The sequence below is a fragment of the Canis aureus genome, chromosome 2, assembly GCF_053574225.1.
Source record: "Canis aureus isolate CA01 chromosome 2, VMU_Caureus_v.1.0, whole genome shotgun sequence".
NCBI lineage: Eukaryota > Metazoa > Chordata > Mammalia > Carnivora > Canidae > Canis > Canis aureus.
The window spans coordinates 41,981,772-42,003,391 of NC_135612.1; the positions used below are offsets into that span (position 1 = coordinate 41,981,772).

At 38.9% G+C, this 21,620-nt stretch overlaps 1 protein-coding gene across 22 annotated transcripts in view; it reads right to left on the bottom strand.

Annotated features, from left to right (window-relative positions):
* The window catches only part of MEF2A (myocyte enhancer factor 2A), a 171,634-nt gene extending 150,646 nt beyond the window's left edge, over positions 1-20,988 (bottom strand). For 6 of the 22 annotated variants that reach the window (XR_013363652.1, XM_077869783.1, XM_077869817.1 and 3 more), the window contains exon 1: positions 20,388-20,986. The gene's annotated coding sequence lies outside the window, so the exon portion shown is untranslated. Of the gene's footprint in view, positions 1-18,931; positions 19,132-19,787; positions 19,933-20,387 lie in introns of those variants that run through there. The other 16 variants (XM_077869726.1, XM_077869744.1, XM_077869850.1 and 13 more) reach the window with 7 other exon arrangements.
* Positions 20,989-21,620: the final 632 nt, after the last annotated feature.

Sequence of the window (21,620 nt, forward strand, 5' to 3'; positions counted from 1 at the left end):
TCTAGACATATAATGGACACCAGGCAACACTAAAAACCAGGAAATGCTAAAAATGGATGAACTGCAAAAACATTCTGGTGAAGAGTAAAAAAAGGTTGATACTGGTATCATTTAATATCTGATACTAGAATTGAAAAAATTACTACTAAGGCCTTAAAAATAGATTTTTAAACACATAGATACTAAGTCACAAGAAACAATATCTTTACATCAGTAAAACTTCACAGAACCAAGCATTTAAGGAAGAAAGGAATCTTAGACACACATGAAACTAGGAACTGTTCCAATTAAAGAGCTAAGAAAGATGACAAAACTTGAGTAGGTGTGAACAAAAAGAGCAAAGCAGAGTGTAGGATGGACAGATGGGCAGAACACAATTATGCACTACCTTGAAAAAACACAAGTACTTGATTTTAAGAAGGCAAAAAATGCAAAGATAAGACAAAGGCAAGACTATCCTCTCAACTGGAATAATGCACAATTCTAGCCTCAGTGCTAGGTAATGTTAAAAAGCTGGGTTCATATACAATCCCCACTAAAACACAACCTATTACATTCTTAACTAGTGGACTAAGAAGATAGCAGTGTCATAATGTAGCAGTACACTAATGCCAAGAGAGTCCCATTTTCCCCCATGCCTCTTCATCTTCATTTAGAGCCCCCAAACTACCTATAAGAACCAAAATACCTCTTCATACAGCTTCTGCTCTTTTTAAAAAGTAAATAAGAAAATAGCTTGATAAATAATATACAATTCACCCATTTAAAGTATACACTTGAGGGCACCTGGTGGCTTAGGGGTTAAGCATCTGCCTTTGGCTCAGGTCATGATCCTGGGGCCTAGGACTGAGTCCCTCTTCGGGCTCCCCGCATGGAGCCTGCTTCTGCCTCTACCTATGTCTCTGTCTCTATGTCTCTCATGAATAAATAGTCTTTGAAAGTAAAGTATACACTTAAATGTTTTATATTCAAAGGAATGTGCAACCACGGCCACTATCTAATTCCAGAACATTTTCATCACCCTAAAAGAAACCTAATACTCTTTAGTAGTCACTCTTCATTCCCTATCGCCACCCACACCTGGAGCATCTATTTTTGTCTCAACTATAGATTTGCCTATTTTGTACATTTTACATAAATGAAACCATATAATATATGGTCTTTTGTTGGCTGACTCAGTTCACTCACATAAGATCTTTCCACTTTATACCATGTGTCCATATGTCATTCCTTTTTACTGTCAAATAATATTCTATTGTATGGAAATACTACAATTTTATTCATTCATTCATTGCCTGATGGACATTGGGTTATTTCCACTTTTTACCTATTATAATATTACGAACACTGGTACACAAGTTTCTGAGTGGACATATGTGTTTCATTTCTAGCGTCTGCTCTTATAATAAAAAAAATTAAGAGCGTCTTTAGATTGTCTTTCTATAATCTCATTTCATTATGGTATATAACATCTTTGCACAGTGATACACAAATCTGCTGCTATGCCACAGATATAAATTAGGCATTTTAAGTAAATTACCAGGACCCATTTTATTCTCCCAAATAATTTACCAATCCCCTCAATCTACAATCAGCAAGATTACTCACAGTTTTCACATTAATATTTAATATTCATTACATGTTCTGATGATGCTGTCATTCTTCAAGTAGAGGATGTGACCTCTGAAATGTTGAAGTTCCATTTATTCTACTCCTCAACCTGACCTTAAGTGCTAATACTCCCAATATTCCTTCTCAGACATGTAGTTACTAGAACCAATAGTCCTCAACTACCCAACCTCAAATAGCAAGCACACCAGAACAAAAAAAAAGTCTGAAGATGGGCACACTTTAAAACATGACACTACGCACCTAACATAATGACCAAACACACATCACTCTGGTTAAATAGTCTGGTAAACTGGCAAAGTCTGTCAAACATATGAAAATACTCCCTATTAATAAAGATGTTGCCCAGAATCTAGAAAAGCTTGAACATTGAATTCGTGAAATTCTGCAACTTCCTACAGTTTTGAACTGGAAGAATCCTTAAAAAGGTCTTTTTAGGGACACAAATCTAAAGTTTACAGAAATCAAATGGAATCCAGGAGTAAAATCCAGACTACCAACCTAATTCACTAAAATAGGGTTCTACCTATTTAACACAACAACAAAACACCTGAACAAATGGAAAAGAAGTACAGAAGAAACGGGTGAAACATGTAAAGGAGAGCAGGAGATACAAATTTCTAGTTACAAAATAAGTCACAGAGGGAAAAAGTACAGCATAGGGAATAAGATGTTGAGAAGATGGTGTAACATTGTTTGGCGACAGATGGTGATTACATTTATGGTGAACACTGAATAATGTACAAAATTGCTGAACCATTATATTGTACACCTAACGCTAATATAACACTGTATGCGAATTATACTTCATATAAAGTTTCCTTAAAAAAAAAAAAAAAAGAAAAAATCCAAAAGGTCTTAAAGTTATCTCAAAAGATGGATACTGTAACTTTTGATTTCCCTTGCAAGTTATCTGATACTTCTAAAGTGCCTGAATAAGATACCTCTTTCTTAAGCTAAAGAGAACTGGAAGAGTTAAAACTACAGCCCTAAGAACTGCACATTATTTACTACTTGTTACATATACAACATATCCTAGGACAGCTACGGCAAATTATGAATTACTATAATACTTCTGTGCTAAGTAGATCCATGGTTGCACCTGTGTCAAAATTTCATCTCACAGCAGAAAAAAAGTTTAAGAACTACTGAGTCAGACCAGCAGGGGTAGAGATGTCTTAAAGTCATCTTTTGAAAACCCTATTAGCTCAGTCCAGATCCTAGATTATGCATTTTGTAAAGGGTCGTCTGAAAGACAGTTATTTAAAGATTCGTTTGTATTTACCAAGAATCTACAGGAAAAAAATGCAAGAACTAATACACAAGTATAAAAGCCTTCAATGCATTGTGCATGCATCTACTGCCTTTAGCATAAGGTCAAACATGGTCACTAAGATAAGACAGATACAAAGTACTACTGGATTTCAAAACAAAAAGCTTCTAATTGGAAGGAGTCCATTTTTTATGGCAAGCACAGCACTGATCTGGCCTAGGAAAGTAGACTAAGAAATGGGATATAGAGAACGAGAAAAGGATATCTATATTCATGCCTTTACTTGAAAGGTATGTATTCCCCTACAATTCCCTTCAAATAATCAAATTAAAGAATGAACCTAACACTATGCTTTTTAAAAAGCGGTGCTGAGGAGTATTCTTTAAGGAACTAAGTTTTATTAATAAGAAAAGGACATACACACCATCTTCATTATTGTATGGGCGGGCATACTGAGGCAGGCACTGGTCACTTTCAAGCTTAAAAACTTTCAATAGCTCTTCCTTACCTGAAGAACAAAGTCTGTTCAACATTCAAGGTGTATTACAATCTGGCCTCAAGCTCTCTTTCCCACTTCACACTGAAAAAGAACCTCCAATCTAGCCAAACTCTGTCCATGACACACCTCTCACTTTCCTGTCTTAGCTCTTTTGCTCCAACTGTATTCTGTGTCTGGAATATCTTTGGCCTCTCTGACAATAAAATTGACATTCAACTCAAATACCAATTCCTTCATCAAGCAGCCCCCTTATCACTTGTGAACTCTCTAATCCATTCATTATGTCTAAGATTTACATATCACTTGGTAATTAGTATAACATAGCAAATAACAGGAATTTTACCCTCCCTAAGCTATTACCTGCTAGAAGCAAAAAGCTGTATTCATAGGTGTTTTGATTTCAGAACCAATTATTATAGAAATAGTGAAAGCACTGAGACTAGGTAAGGGATAGTCCAAAAGAGGGAAGAAGGGAGCACAGTCTTGGACATTGCTTTGGGGCTACCGTATAAACCAGTCAAAAAAAAAAAAAAAAAATAGGAAAGCAATAAAAAGAAAATGTATCGACAGCCTGGGAAGTCATTATTTAAGACTTGCGGAAACTATGAAAACTTACAAATGCGGACCCAAAAACAGATAGGCCTAGATACTTAGTTTTAAATACCATTAGAAAGCCAGGTAGAGAACTCCAAAGATGTATCATTAAAAGCAAAAAAATCAAAAAATAAATAAATAAATAAAAGCAAAAAATCTTAATTTATATTATGAAAGATTTCTGATGTTTGAAGTCAACATACCTTTCAATCCTGGTTGGTATTTTTATTTTTAAAAACGTAACTGTTTTTAAAAACATGACTATTTTATACAAGTCAATTTCTACTGCAACAACATGAAACATGACAAAAAACTTAATTCTAGGGCAAGAAATGTTTAAGGCAATAAATATTTTAAACAACTAAATTCTAGAACCAAGCATAAAGAACTTCCACACATAATTCCAACTTCATGTTAAATTTCTTATGTTAACCAGACAAAAAGCATAAAAGACAGAGAACCAATTAACATTAGTTACAGTAAACAGATTTAGTGCTATCTTATTAAACATAATAATGAGCATGTAGCCAAGGAATAATGCCACAAACTACTATTTACTGCAATTGAAAGACAATTGTCAAGGTCATAAAACAAAGAAAACCAAAAGAGTAAAATGAAGAAAGAATGAAAAGAGGTACATGTAGTTCAATTTTCAAAGAAGTTATCATCAGGTCACTTCCCAAGTCTAAAAGTTACCTTTTCCAAAAAGTTCACATACTAGATTGCCACTGGAATAAACAAATAACAAGAAGCCCGTGGCTAAATGTGGGCCTGTAACTCATTCATGTCGTAATAAAACCAAGGCACTTCTATATACATTCTAGAGAAAAAGCTGTGAATTAATAACTTTGCTTTACAGAAAAAAAGCGCTTAAGACCCTTCCAATGACCCAGAAATTGCATTTGCATGCTAACCGAATGAAGTAAGAGTATTTAAGTTTAATTAATTTCTTCTACAAGGTATTTTCTGGAGTCTCCAAGCTCACCCATGGAAACTGTCTATGTCTCTTCCTAACTAAAGGCTATGTAGCACTGACAACATATTTCTAGATTCCTGCTTCCCTCCCCCAAAGTAGAGACTTCAGTAAGGACAATGGTGATGGTAGATCTAAGTAACTCTAAAAATATCCCCCCCAACCATATGAAAAGAACAAGAAAAGAAAAGGAAATTCTACACAAAACCATGCTTTCAGTATAGCCTTGTAGACCAAAGAATGCTGATAGTGCAAAACAACTGTGAGTGAAAACAGAAAAACCACCAAATCCTAGCACTTCATCTCTCAGGCTGTTACTCCATTCCTACTCCAACACAGAAGGCTAGCAAAGAAGCATCAGGGGTCATTTGCAAGGACAATGAAAGCTATGAAACCCACCCAAAATCTGAATATACTGGAAAAATGGGCAGATCAGAACACTGACACTAGGTAGGAAAGTTCAAAGTTCTGGTGATTTAAAGGAACAGATGCCATTTAAGGCACTAGCTGCCACATAAGGGGGCACAACTCTGAAACATATAGGTTCTAGGAAAGAAGACAGGCAAAAGGAAAGGAAGCGTATCCTTTGGCAACTGGATAGTGAAGGGAAAAAGAAAAAAGGATAAAAGTTAGGGTCTTACAAGACCAAAGAGAGATATAAAATTGGAAGTCTCACACAACCCTTCTACAACCATTAAAACCAAAACCACTGAACAAGACTATTCTTTACTGACAGAAGAGGGCACCACTAAACTAGAAATACTGTAAAACACCCCAATACCATAAAAACAAAAGAAAACTGAAATTCAGAAAATCAGGAAACCGAATTTGACACATATCAACTGAAGAAAAACCCCTGCCAAAAACAACTTCAAACTACAAAGCAGAAAAAAGGTAAGTCAATACTCCAAACAGAATTAAAGATATTCAAACACTTAAGGATATGAAAGCCACTTCAAATCAGAAATTCAAAAACTAAAAACAGAAATTAGCAAAATACAAAGAGAAATTTTAAAAGGTGAATGAATTAAAAAAAATAAATGGAAAAAATAAAAAATTATTACAGAAATACAGAATAAATTGCAAGGCCTCCAAGAGACAATTGACTCAAATGAAAATGAGGTAGCAAAGTCTGGCACAAGAGTTATGAGCACCATCCATCCATATTTGGTGTTATTTTTTCATCTGATTTCAAGTAACTGTCTACCTACCACTTCACAATCACTAACAAGCCTCAACTCTTCCAACACTCACATAAGAAAACTTCATGTCTTTTTCATAATGAAGTGCCATATTTGCTATGTATTACACATTCAACATATCTAAAACTATGCTATTGTTTTAAATATATTTGGTCCCTCTTTTTAATGTGTCACTGACAAAGTTTTTGAGTATCATTCCCCTAACTCCCATGAACCCCATGGTTTTTACTGCATCACTTTGCATAGCATTAGATTTTTATGACCACGTACACTGCGTTATGGTAGAACTGACTGTAGAAATGTATGTGTGGGTTAGTATTCACATGTATTTCTTAGCTCTGCTGAAAATGCAGACAATAACACCCCAATAGTAATGAGCTCACCTAGCACCCAGATCTCAGATTCCAAATGTCATCCTCTAATAAACAGAGTCAGGGCTGTTTGGAAAAGAGGTTAATTCCAGGACTGAGACAGGGAAAATATAAATTGAGCCTGGAGTTTCCTGTAGTACCAGAAAGTAAGTTCTTGAAAAAAGGATGAAGGTATGTCAAAAGAACACAAGAGTCAAACAGGAGGAACTTTCAATGGCTAAAGCTGTATAATCATCTGAGCAATAAAATAACAATAGCATCAGATTATAACCTACAAAATAAATGCCTTTGAATCTATACTGATATAAATAACTAAATAGACGTGACATCTCTTCAATACAGAGGAATTTCAACTGACAAGTGAGAAAGGGAAAAAAAACTATAAGATTGCTATTAGATAACTACTACAGTAATACAAGTATCCCCCACTTTTTGAAAATATATATTAAGGCACTTCACTTTCATGAAAGATCCACAATAGTACCTGTTTTCTAACTGAAAGAAATATGGAAAGGATTCTCACTTTACTAAAAAAAAAAAAAGAAAAAAAAGAAAGAGGGAAGGAATGAAAGAAAAGAGAAAAAAGAAAAAAGGCAGAACTAGCATTCAGCTTTTATTTTGTAATAAGCCATTACAGAGGCAGTACACACCCTGAGCAGCACCACCAAGCTCCTTCCCTGGTAATTATACTCAGCACCTCAGTGTAATCTCAAGCTGCCATAGCTCTGAATTTTGTCTGTCAGTATCTGTGCCTTATCTCAATTTGGTCTGTGTGTCCATTAACATGATGTGTCCTGAAGTATCAGAAAAGCCTAAGGAGGTTTTTTTTTAGTCAAAAACCTCAAAAATTTTCTGTATAAATTTAAATTAATGGTAAAGGCTTTTTTTTTTATTTTTATTTATTTATGATAGTCACACAGAGAGAGAGAGAGAAAGAGACACAGGCAGAGGGAGAAGCAGGCTCCATGCACCGGGAGCCCGACGTGGGATTCGATCCCGGGTCTCCAGGATCGGGCCCTGGGCCAAAGGCAGGCGCTAAACCGCTGCGCCACCCAGGGATCCCTGATAAAGGCTTCTTTACACCAGTTAAGCTTTTGGAAGGTTTAACAAGAACACTATACGTTCAGATAATGGGGGAAATCTGGAATCGTTGCAGGTTAATTCCCACTCATGAATGCTAAAGACAAGTGAAACTTTGAGAAGAAACAGAAAATTAACATACTCTCAAAGTATCTCCAAGATATTAATCATTTTCAAAGAGGAAAACTGTGACTTTACAACGGAGAAACCGGCAGAGACCGGTTAACATCACCAACAATAAGATACTGATATCATGTACCCCTCATATAAAATGTACCTCTTGATATGCTACCATTACTTCAGTGTTGTCAGAGCAAAATTCCAAATTAATCCTAAGAAAGCATCAGAGAAATCCAAATCGGAAGACATTCTACAAAATAACAATCAGTACTCCTTAAAAGCATCCAGATGAGAAAGACAAGAAAAGAATGAATTAATATCACAGATATGTGGAGACTATATAAAACAAATAAATGCAATGTGGGATCCTGGGTTGGATCCTAATCAAAAAAAAAAAAAAAAAAACTAGGAAAAAAGCGAATGAAGTACAAACAAGATAGTTTATACTGTGTTAAAATTTATTTCCTGGTTTTGATTATTATACCACAGTAGTCCAACATTAAGAAAATCTATACTATTTTTGCAACTTTTCTCTAACACTATTCCACAATTCTTTTAGTGAAGTATTAAAAAAAAAGAATAGCCACAAAATAAGTTTAGTTTTTATAAAAATTTACTGAGTACATTATGGTAATTCCCATTGCAATTCAAAATACATCAATGACATAATATCCCCTCCTTTTGTTACAATGTTAATTTGCTACTCTCGGGGCACCTGGATGGCTCAGTGTGTTAAGCATCTGCCTTCAGCTCAGGTAATGATCCCAGGACCCTGGAAATCAAGCCTTGCGTTGGGCTCCCTGCTTAGAAGGGAGCCTGCTTCTCCCCCTCCTGCATGCCACTCCTCCTGCCTGTGCTCTGGCAAATAAATACATAAAACCTTAAGAAAAAAATCCAAATCATTAATACTAAAAGAACAGATAAAAGCTGCAATGTGATAATTTGTTGAGACATAAACTGCAGAAGGATATGCAAATTTGAAATCATTTTATAAAGTTTTAAAACATGAAAAACACTATATATTGCTTAGTAATATATATGGATATATACTCTTAAAAAAATGAATGAATGAGAAAGGTAAATCTTTACTTAAGATAACAATTACCTCTGCAGAAGAAAAAAGGGCAACAGGATTGAAAAATTCATCCTGCTAGTATTCATTACATTATTCACTCAAATTTTTGTATCCTGATATGTTTCATAATTTTTAGCCACCACTGAGAAGCACTGACATTTTTAGCTATCTGGGACAACAGTCTCTCACCATTTACCAAAAAAAAAAGTTTTCATTGTTATGGGGTTTGTTTTAATAAGACAATCTTAACTCATAAAACCCTATTTGAAATTTTTCATTTATATTTTCAAATCAAACAATGAAAACCTTAAAATCATCTAAAATAGGGTTGTCTGGCCTTAGGACAGACATATTGTTTGGCTCTTTAATATATATACAAATCCTGTTTCCAGATCACTTCATACCTTCACTTCCACAGCCAAATCCCAAGGCCTTGTTATTACCAGGAAGTCTCCCATTTCTGACTACACCTCCTTACCCTTCCAGGGACTCTCATAAGTACATTCATCCTAGTCCTCCCAAGCCTACTCTTCTTCCTGTGCTTCCTATTTCAGTAAACTACCCATTCATTCCCTCAGTTATCCAAGCCATAAACCTAATCATCACTCTTAACACCTCTTTCTTTCACCTTCCATATGCCCTCCATCACAGAATCCTTTCATTCCACATGCCCTCCTATATAATCTCTCAAATCCACCTATTTCTTCTATCCTCACCCTACACCATATTCCAAGCTATCTTACCTCTTTTAACTAATTTGTTGTAACACCCTCCTAATTATTCTTCCTGCCTACTACTTTTAACTCTCCAAAGAATTCTCCCAATGCAATCAGTATTATCTTTTAAATTAATTCCCTCCCAGGGTTAAGATACTTCGATTTTTCCTAGGATAAAGTTCAAATTCCTTAACACAGGCTCAAGGGCTCTTCATATATGGCCCCGATTTATGTCTTCAACCTCATCTTTCACTACTCCTAAGTACCTGCCCGATCCATCCTGAGTTTCTACAAGCAATCCAAACTCTCTAAGTTATCTCCTGTCCCTAACACAGGTGGTAAACACAAGTAGTAAACCCTCTTCACAAGGCTAAGTCCTCTTGAGGCTTCACCCTAAACTGAAGGTGTCACTTCTCAGAGGTAAATTTTCCTGGCCTCCCTGCAACTTGGGTTAATTGCCCCTTTTGTATGCCTCTATAGCACTCTGCATGATACACAACAAGCACATAGCAAAGTGGGTGATAAACACCTATATGCCAAGCCTGTTCACTGTATTCCTTCGTACCAAGGCCAATGAACTGAATGAACAAGGAAATAAAGACCAAACTGCAAAATAAATTGCCGAACTAATACAATACGAACGAAGACAACTCCTGGCCCAGGTGCACAATATTCTTTCCACTATACTTTGTGGCACTCAGTTTTATGTTCATAAACAATTCAATGTTAATTAGGTATATGGCATGTAACATAGAGTTAAAAAGAATCTAGATATCATCTCATTTTATAATTAAAGAGATGCCCAGAAAGGTTATTACGTGCTGAAGAACAAAACACTATTAAACAGTAATGTCAACATTAGGTATTTTGATGTTCTTTAATTATATACTTTAATCTCAGGAATTAAGTTTTTAAAATTTTAAAACTGAAAAACTAAAGTTTTTCATTTCTTCTAGGATAGCAATGTTATTAAAAACAGAACAAATGAATCACCAACTTACTTAAAAGTTTCCACAAAATTACCTAAAATGTTATAACAAACAGAAGAATATTTAATTATGATATAAGAGTAATAAAGATAATACTGAATCATTATAATTATACATTATAAGCAACACATGGGTACCAACTGTGTTCAAGGCACCATGGAACACATTCACTAAATATACAGAGAGATATAAAACAGGATTCCTAACTCCCAAGAGGAGTACAGTATGTTTTGGAAAACAAGAACCATTATAGAATTAAATAGAAAAATTAGGTAAAAAGCAATCACTTAAATTAACATTTTCAAAGGAAAAGGCTTCCTTCTAAGGAGTTTCAGGAATGTAAAAAGAAATAATAATCTGGGGATCCCTGGGTGGCTCAGAGGTTTAGCGCCTGCCTTTGGCCCAAGGTGCGATCCTGGAGTCCCGGGATCGAGTCCCACGTCGGGCTCCCTGCATGGAGCCTGCTTCTCCCCCTCTGCCTGTGTCTCTGCCTCTCTCTCTCTCTCCCAATTGTATCATGAATAAATAAAAAAATTTTTTTTAAAAATAAAAGAAATAATAATCTACTGCCTGAGAAATCAGCATAAACTCAAAATTTCTCAGATTGGTCAGCTGACAGGGCTCTATAACAATAAAGGTCCACTATCAAGGAGCATACCAACTGCCCAGTCCTTGGTTTCTAAATAGTTTCACCCAATAAGAGAAACCAGGATTCCTTGTAGAAGTGGCTGATTCTAGGACAGCAGCAGGAAAAGCAGATGATGAGACTGGAATATCTTATTGTCCCAAAAGTAAGGAAGTGCTCCAAATGATAGAAACATGTCAAAACAATAAGTTGAAAGATTTCTCACTGACCAAATCGGAGTTAATTTGGAACATCAAAATGAATACTGATAGTAATCGAGTATAATCTGCTTAATAAAAAAGAATCTATTAAAAAAAAGAATCTATTAATTTATATTAAGTAAGCAAATGAGATGTAAAGGCACTTCTTTACAATAGATTGCCAACTAATAAGTGCAGAAGAATAGCTAGACAAACATCATTTTGGAACCACTATATAATAATAACGGACTCAGGCACGAATCAGAAATGAATGCTAAAACCATTGTGAACATTTTTAGGAGGACAGAGTATTTACAAGTCAGAAAGTGCCTCCCCACAGATTATTCAACAAAAACGAGGGCAACGATAACTTTTACACGGAACAAACAGGCAGGCAAATCTTAACTAAGTGATCCAAGTAAACATCACCAACAAAGGGTCAAAGTGACATCATACTGCCTCCTGTTGTGATGCACTGAGGGATATATCATCACTTACTTAGTTGTCCTGCCAAAAATGCATAACCTGAATCTAACAACAATGAAGCAATATGATACACCCAAACTGACCGACATCGTAAAAACAAAAGGCCCGTACTCTTCAAAATTATCAGTATCAGGAAAAAGAGAAAAAGTTGAAGGACTGTCTGAGATTAAAGGAAACAAGATATAAAAACTAAAATGTAATAATATGTTATCTATATAATACTGTATTAGGAAAAAATGCTATTAAAGGATATTATTGGCGCAAATGAAGAAGTTTCAACATAAACTACATACTAAATTACAGTATCAATATTAAATTTCTTAAAATCATATTGTGGTTATATAAGAACATATGACTATGTAAGGAAGTATCAACTGAAGCATTTAAGGGTTAATGATCATGATGTATGCAATGTATTCTCAAATGGTTCAATAATAAAAGTAATCATAATAGTAAGAGGAAGAAAGGGGAAAAGAGATGAAGAAGAGAAACCAAAAGAATGAATTCCTGCTACTACAATACATGCTAAGTTCAGTAACATTACATAACATGCTTAATATATGGTTTTACTTGTAAGCAAAGTACACAGTATTAATGCATCATTTCCATCTATTCCTCGTACACATCTGGAAGGGTCTACCTCAAATGATTTGCCTCTGATTTTAACTGAACAAACCTACATCTTTGGCATACTCCAGAAGATGTAATCAAGGAGCTTCAAACTATAAATAAAATAGTAATATTTATTTTCAGATTTTGGGGCCACTCTGCAATACAAAAAAATGATAAAGCAATTGTGCCAGACATTAACAATAAGTATATCTAGGTGACCAATAAATGAGAGTTCATTCATTGTACTTTCCTGTAACTTTTAAGTTTTTTCCAAAACAAAATGTCTAAACAACAACAACAAAGAACCTGCCAATGCTGAAACTTTACATTGGGGAAACTGAGCCATTTGTGAAAAACAAAATCTTAACTCCTAGATTCTTTTCTGCTTTTTCCCTTCATAATCCACGTCAAGTTAAATCCATTACAAAAAAGATTTTCAGTATTATAAGCATTTTGCTAAAGAAGTCCCCAAATCTTTAAAAAGTCCATTTGCAAGTCAATTGTATAGAATGTGGAATGATTTTCACTATTAGAAATAGTAGTTAAGTTCCTAATGTTGGCCACAAAAGCTCTTTGATAAATCTTAATTAGCAATACACTTAAATTAGTACTGTACTTCATGTATACTGTGCTAAACTGCGTATCACCCTAGCCTTTCTGAAATAACGTGAAATCAGCTGGATAAGTTGAAGGGAGGGAATGTTAGTTAGTAAGGAACAACCAGTAACTATAATTTCCAACACTGTTTTTATTTTTACTAGGTTATGCATTTCAAACTGGAAATACAGCTCTCAGACAAGATGGCTACCCGCTGCCCAGAAAGAAGGCAAAATGGAATCTCAGGAAATGCCACTTGGGCTTAACACCTCTGACATTCCTGTCCTGATCCAGAATGCTAGTTACAACATGTTAATATGTATAGAAAATGCAAAAAGTCTGAAAAATAACTTTACAATTTTTAAAATCTAATTTGGGTAGGGATCCCTGGGTGGCTCGGCAGTTTAGCCCAGGTGTGATCTGGAGTCCCAGGATTGAGTCCCACATGGGGCCCCTTGCATGGAGCCCACTTTTCCCTCTGCCTGTGTCTCTGCCTCTCTCTCTATCATGAATAAATAAATAAAATCTTTAAAAAAAATAAAATAAACCTTAAAAAAAATCTAATTTGGGTAAACTGGTTTGTGGTTAGTCATTTTAGTTGGTCTGGACATCTTCCATTCAACATTTACTGAGCGATTCACTATCGGCACCAGGACAGATTGGTAGCTACTAAGCATACACAAAGAACAAAATAAGTCTTTGACACTGGAACTCTGAATAGCTGAAGAAAATGACATCAATTACAATCCTTTAATATTCTAAAAAGGGAATTACTCTTCAAAGAGAGTCTGTATCAAGAGAAAGAGACAAATTTTGTCTAGAGACTAAAATCGGTATCATACAGGACACCCGGACTACAACTTAAAGGTAAAAGCATTCCAATCTCTGGCAAAAATATGAACAAAGATACAGAAGCATTAGTTCAAATATTTCTGTCTTCGAACTGTCAAGCAATGTGCTAATACTGGGGGAGACAGTTATCAAAACAAGATAGACAAGGCTTCTGCCTTCATGGAGTTTACATTCAGGTAATGGAAAAATAAATGAACAATAACTAAACAAATAAGATGTGTACAAATTACAGTGTCTTGAAGAAAATAAGATGCACAACAGAGTAATTAACAAAGTGCAACATTAAAAAGGATGGCCTCGGGCAGCCCCCGTGGCGCAGCGGTTTGGCGCTGCCTGCAGCCTGGGGTGTGATCCTGGAGACCAGGATCGAGTCCCACATCAGGCTCCCTGCATGGAGCCTGCTTCTCCCTCTGCCTGTGTCTTTGCCTCTCTCTCTCTCTGTGTGACTATCATAAATTAAAAAAAAATTTAAAAAAATAACAAGCTCAAGACTTCTATAAAAAAGAAAATTATTAAAAAATAAAAATAAAAAAAATAAAAAGGATGGCCTCAATGAAAAAGTGAGATCTGGGTCAAGTTCCTAAGGATTAGGTCGGCCAGCCTTGTGAAGAGCATCTCAACCAGGTAGGGCAAAAAGTGCAAAATAGGAAAAGATGTGAAAAGTTTAAAGAACAGTTAGAGGACTGTGTGGCTCCCATACAACAAATGAGAAGAAGAATGAGAAGCAGAAATATTATTCAGGGCCATGATTTTATTTCAAGAGAAATGGGAAGTCACAGGAAGATTTTAAGCAGAAAAATAACATGATTTCGGATCTTACAATGATCCCTACGGCTGCTCTGTGAAGGACTTCTGAGGAGCAAGAAAAGAACAAGCCTGGTTGGTAGCTACTACAGCAATTCATACAAGAGATAATGCCTTGAAATAAAGAGGTGGCAGTGAAGACTAAGAGAGGTAGACCGGCTCAAGATCAATTCTGAAGGTACAAGAGAGAGTGTGGATGGATTGGATTTGAAAGAAAAGAAAAAGAATCCAGAGTGTTATCTTTAAGTTTCTGGCATGATTACTGCCATTCACTGAGATGGGGAAGGGCCAGTAAAGACAGCAGAGTTCAGGGGTAGGAGAGAGGAAGAAAGTTGGGGGAGAGGAATAAATAGCTAGATTTCAGTCATATGGCTAATATTATATTTGGGATTCCAACTAGATTTCCAAGTGGATATCAAGCTCAGAAAAATTGTGGGCTTAAAAAAAAAAAAAAAAAAGTGGTAGTCATCAGCATGAAAATACATGGTATTTTCAGGGAAGACCAAACAGCTGGCTTAATTGGGTCACAGAAACTGAAGGGTAGTGGCTAACAATGAGTGAAGATATCAGAATCATATTACAAAGTGAGCCATGACTAATAATGGCAATAGCAGAAGCAACAGTGATAGTATGGTAGGGAACAAAATTCCTTCCTGCATTTTAGGTACCAAGCACTGTGCTAAAGGCTTTATGGTATACATCTCATTTAATCCTCTCAACAACTCTATGAAAAAGACAGTATCACTATTTATACACCAAGCCTCAAGAAGATTGAGAAATTGCCAAAGAACACAGAGCACCTGAGCATTCTAACTTAGGCGGTCTTGATTTTAGAGGTTAATCTCTTAACCCTTCAATTATTGCCTCTCTACTGATTTTGTGTCTTCAAAGTTTTCCTTAAAAGAATGACATTTACATGTGAATCTTAGAATTCCAGTCTCCATGTAAAAGGGATAAGAGGTGAGACCGGTAAACAGGTATTGTATTAGTCAATGCAACAGCACCTTGTTTTACTAAGCCAACAGGTACAAATTATTTTACCAGGCTGAATGAAGAGTATCCCTTTGTTCCAAAGATCACAAATCATACCTCGAAATCCAAGTCAACATGCATATGCATGCTGTTTGTAACAAAAATAACCTGGTAAAAAGGTCCAGCTTATGTAGTATAAATTTACTACCCACTACCAAAATATTTCTCAAAACATATCATTTTATTAATGGTTGAATTCTTTTTTAAGTTCATAAAATTTATATTTTTGTATAAGAAAAAAAACAAAATTAGTATTGACTCAAGACAACCATAGAAAGATGTGCCTTGGGGTGCCTGGGTAGTTCAGTGGTTCAGAGTCTGCCTTTGGTTCAGGTCCTGATCCCAGGGAGCCTGCTTCTCCCTCTACCTAGGGCTCTGCCTCTGTGTGTCTCTTATGAATAAATAAAAATCTTAAAAAAAAAAAATGATGTGCCTTCACTGATATTTATTAGAATTCTGATCAACTAGTATCTGGGTTTTCACCCATGTTAACAATTCCTCTGGCTTTCAGCATTATCAGTTATTTCCTGCTGTCGTACACCAATGTTCAAATATTTGGTATTCTATCCACCTCACAAAGCTAATTTTTTTTAACTCATAAACTTGTGATTTCATTGATTACCAAGACAATTTCATATATTAAGTTCAGTAAATATCAATTGTAAGCATAATTATTAAAACCAGTAAATAACAAACATCTGTATAAAAATACATTATTTATTAAACATGTGCCAACACATATGCTATGCATGAGACTAATAAATGGGTTTATACTCCTTATTATAATAAGCTGGACACAGGGTCCATTGATTATAGATTACACAGATAAAGCATACAGACAAAAACATTTAGTTCCATACAGCAGTAAAATGACATATAAAAACTCAAAGATTACCCACTAAAGAAAAGCTATTTTTAAAATATACCTATTCCAGATAGGCAATAAAAATATTTTTCTAATTTCAAATTTCAAATACTGTATGAATACAACTTCCTTTAGTAATTTAGATAATTACTAAAAGACATATTTCATTAAAGAGTAGGGAAAATACTTACATTTAACTCTAATTTTTTTTTTTAACATCTGGAAAGACTGTTGGAGGTTACAATCAATGATTGCAGAAAAAAAAAAAAAAACCCTCATGTAGAACAGCCAAATAAACATTTCATGTATAATCTGAAATGAATTTAAAATGCTGGAATTTTTACGCCCCCAAAATAAATGAGCATTCGCCTATATTTATACATTATATGAAGTCCTTTTGGTCATGACACTAAACATTCAGGTACTGGGCAGAGTACTTACGTAGTCTTCATAGAAAATAAGGGAATGTATAGAGAAATGGATATATGGAGGAAGGGATGAAGGGAGATCAGGCAATATGCATTTTTGTACATTAAGCCTCAGGAGTGTGCTAGGAACTATCACACCCATTATTTCATTTAATGCTAACAATTCCATGGGGCAGGTAGTATAATTCCTTCCCATTTTATAGATGATGTCTCATAGCTTCATAAGTGGCAGAACCGGGATCTGAACCAAGATGTGATGACAAAGTCTTGCAAACACAGCAGGACGTGTCAAAGTGCTCTTTTGCAGGAGGTTATCTAACTAGAAGATTGATGTGATTTTCCAAATTTATACTTCTCTTATTACTTAAACATTAGAAGGCACTCACTTCTCAATTTACTAAGAATGTTCACAGGTTTTCTTTCTAATCTAGAAAAAAGCAATACTGATCATTCTCAAGCCATAAAGCAGTATTTTCAGTGCTCTATCACAAAAAAAAAAAAAAAACTTCAGCAATACTCTGTAGCATCCCTATATACCACTAACACTTCTTCAAAAAAAAAAAAAAAAAAAGAGTATGGTCTGATTAAAACACAAAATATATGAAAGTGGAAACGCCCACAGAAAATTCAAGACCATCATTCATTGTATATTAGACTAAATTTCTCTTGCCAGACTTATAAGCGGCAAAGGGAGGGGGGAAGAAAAGGTGGCTTTTCAAAACCTGACTGACAAGCATGCTACTTCCCAAAACCAAGTTTGTTTATAGTTTCCTTTTCCTAAATCAGAGCACAAATCTATTGAAAGATTTAACTGAAATATTTCAAACTTCAAAATCATGTTCTAATAAAAAAAAAAAACACTTCCATAATTATTTAACCACCCTCAGAATACACTGGTATTTCTCTCTTGATAACCAATTAATGAGTGACATTGCTATTGCTTGAATAGTAATAAAACTAATATTAATCTGTATTGCATTCTAAATGGAAAATACAAAGCTATAATGCAACTGCTTTGAAAAATAAAACATCACCATTCAAAACAACTCAATATGTCCTTCAAAGATTAATTCCGGTTGCATTTACAAAAAACAATCTTTAACACACATACCCATTAAAGAAACACTGAAACTCAGAGAATTTGGAAGGAGATTATTCTCAAACTATAATTCAACATAGTGACATTAAAATTATTATTTCTGTGGCCCAATGAGCTATTTTCCTTCCACTGAACACCCTCCACCTCTCATTCCCTCAACATTATAAACTTTTGCTGGGAAGTAATTTGAGGAGTTAAATAAAATTTTATCACGTTTGATCCAATATGAATAAAACCATGGCTGTATATATAACAATACTGTGAATTAAATGAAATAGCAAATAATTATGTTTAGAAAAGTCATTATTACTTCACCATCACTGACTGCTTTAACAAATAAGTTTCTATTGGAAGCACTCTTCCAATAGAATTGTTAAAGACTGGGTCTGCAAAGTAAACCACTACCTTTAGCTCTTCACAGTGTTTTATTATAACACCATTATCACAACCGTTTACAATGCTCACTAAGAAAAGTAATTCCAGAATCAATCTTAATATTTTGTAGGACACATGTGTTCCTTATGTTTGTTAAGAAGTCTAACTAAAACTGGCATCCACTTTAATGAAAACACTTTTGACTTTTTTTCTCTAAAAGAGAAGTTGCCATTCACAGGAAAAAAAAGAGTAAAGACTGAACATATACCAAACATATACCAGAAAAAAAAAAAAAAAAAGGAACCCCAAACAAAAACGTACATACAAAAGCCGTATTAGCCCAACACAGCTATTTCATCCTCACCTTGTAAATTCATATTAAAATAAGTGCCATTTTTGTTTTTAAAAAAAATTTTTTTAAGCGATTTTGTTTACCTTTTGCACAGACTGTTCAAGTGCTGCCAAGGTAACAGATTTTAAAACTGACAACTGGAGTACTTGGCAGTTGCCAAAACAACACAGCTGGATTCTTAAAGGGAAAGTACTCTTGTGTAACGTACACCTAATTACGGCTTTGGAGAACCTTCTCTTCACATAGTAATGGATGATAGGAGACATAGGGGGAACATGTTGCGCTAAACAAAAACAAAACAAACAAAAAAAAAACTTGAAAAATTTTAGACATCTGTTTAAAAATACTTATACCATGATTAATACATCACACACAGCAGGCCTTTCTAATAGCGAATTGCAATACCAATCTTGTAAACTAAAATGCAGGTCAACCCTATGCTGCACTTCTTTAATCTACCCACCGTTTCCCTACTGGACCATGACAGGGGACTCTCGTCGTATGCCAGGGATCACACTTCAGGTCTGGAGAACATTTTTATAGTTATACTTTCACGGGGGCGGGGGCGCGGAGGGGAGGCTGTTTTTCTAATTCAGAGATGCTCACCGCTTCCAAACTTGTCTGCACTATCTCATCTACGAATTTAATCCTCACCGCTCCAAGACAGAGAATATTAGAGCTAAAAGGCAAAGTTTGTAGCACGTAAAACCTTCCCCGCGAGCTGGGCTCTACTGGGACGTGAGGGCTGCTAGCTGTTCCCCCGCAGGCCCTCCTTCCCCGCGCCGGCTCCCTGGCTCCCTGCACCGGAGGGCGTCCGCGTCCCGCAGGTGCCCCCAGCCGGGCCGCCTCCCTGCCTGCCCCAGATACCCCCCCGGCCGCTGACATTTCCACACACGCGCCAAGAGTTCGGACCTAAACGTTCCGCCCGCTTCGACCAACCTTCTCCCAAAGCAGAAGTGGGGGAACTTCTTCAAGTCCAGCCACAGCGCAGAGGAGAGCGCCCCCGGCACGAGGAGCCGATCCCTTTGGGGGGACCCGGGCGCGGGGAGCAGGACGGAGGACAGGGCCTTCCGGCGTTCCGCCCGAGAGGGGCTCCGGGCCCCCAGGGAACTCCCTCAACTTTCAAGGAGGCGTCGTCCACCACCGCCCCCCAGCCCCGAAGGCGGTGCGCGCACGGGGAGGCTCCTCGCGCCGAGCCCGCGCCGCCGAGCCCCCCTCCGCCGGCCCGCGACCCGGGTCGGACCCCGGGCCCGCCCTCCAGGCACCCCGCCCCCACCTCCGCGGGCGCCTCGCCCCTCCGCGCCCACCCCCCCGCCCCGCCGCCGCCGCCGCCGCCGCCGCGCGCCCGGGACCCCGACCCCGGCCAGCCGGACGCCGCCCTGCCCCGCCGTCCCCCGAGCCCCGCGGGCGCCCCTCCTCGGCTGCGCCGCCCCCCCCCCGCCCCAGCGCCCCCGAGCCCCTACCCGGCCCCTCGCCGAGACGCCGCCCCCTCCGACACCGCCGACCCCGCGGACGGAGCCCCGCCGACGCGGCCCTCACCGTGTGTCCGGCGCAGCTGGCGAGCGCGCACACGCCGCAGCCCGGGCCAGCCACCAGCGCTCAGCGCCGCCCGGAGCCGCCTCCTTCAGCCCGGGACTCGCCGGGACATCCGCGCACGGATCCCCACACCGGGGCTATTTTTAGGAGACAGGCCCCGGCCAGACCGGAACTCGTTCCTGCCGCCGCGCATGCGCGCTAGGCCGCGGTCCTCGGTGTCCCTCCGCCAGCCTCGCCTCTCCCTCCCTTGCCCTCAGCTCCCTCTCTGTTTTCCCCCTCGAGGCCTCTCTTCGAGAGCTGACTTATCCTCTCGGTGCGTCCTAGAGCACTTGGGATGGGAAAGACGAGGGTGCGGGCAAAGAGTCACAGTGGAAGCGAGCCCTGCTCCACAAGGACGCGAGGGGCGGACTATGTTTTTCCGGGTGGGTGAGGAGACGGATCACCCGGCACAGGAAGGAGATGACGGCGGTTTGGCGCCGGGGCTGCAGGCTGGAGCTCGCTTCCCTCTGAAGGACCGTGTTCTCCTGGAAGGGATACTGGTCACTTGATGAGGGCCCCGGCGCCTCCCAGGGCGGGGCGGCCCGCCGGCGTCGCGCCCCGCGGCCCCCGCCCTCCCCCGCCGCCTCCCGGACCAGCCCGCGGGGGCCGGGGCCGGGGCCGCGAGCCGCTTTAGTGACGCGGCGCGTGGCCAATCGCCGCGCGAGGCCGCCGGCCCCAGCCAACCGGGGACCCGGAGGGGCGGAGCCCCCGGGGGCGGGGCCGGGGCGCCGGGGCGCGAGTTCCACAGACGCCCGGAGTGCGGTGCCAGGCGCAGCCGTAAGGGCCGGCCCAGACACCTCCCGCCGAGCGCCCGGGGCCGCGGCCAGCCTCGCTCTCCCGCCGCCCCCGCCCCCGCCCTCCGGACGCTCCGGCCCCCCGCAGACCTCTGCTCGCCACGCACGCGCCCACGCCCACGCCCACGCCCTCATTGTGGTCGGGGCCGCACCTGTGCTCGCGTCGGGGCGGCCGCCGGGTCACCCTCGCTGAACAGGCACGATGCGGCTGCCGGGACCCGGGCCCGGGGCGGGCAGCCCCCTTCAGCCCGGCGAGCCAAGCGCCCCCACGTCCCGGGAGAGACCCAACCCCCTCGTCCGCAAGAGCGAATTAAGCTAACAGGCGTGGCTGGAGTGTGCCCGGAGCGCCGAATCTGTGGCGAACGCTTTGCATATGACAGCTCCTGCATTCCTGACAGCACCC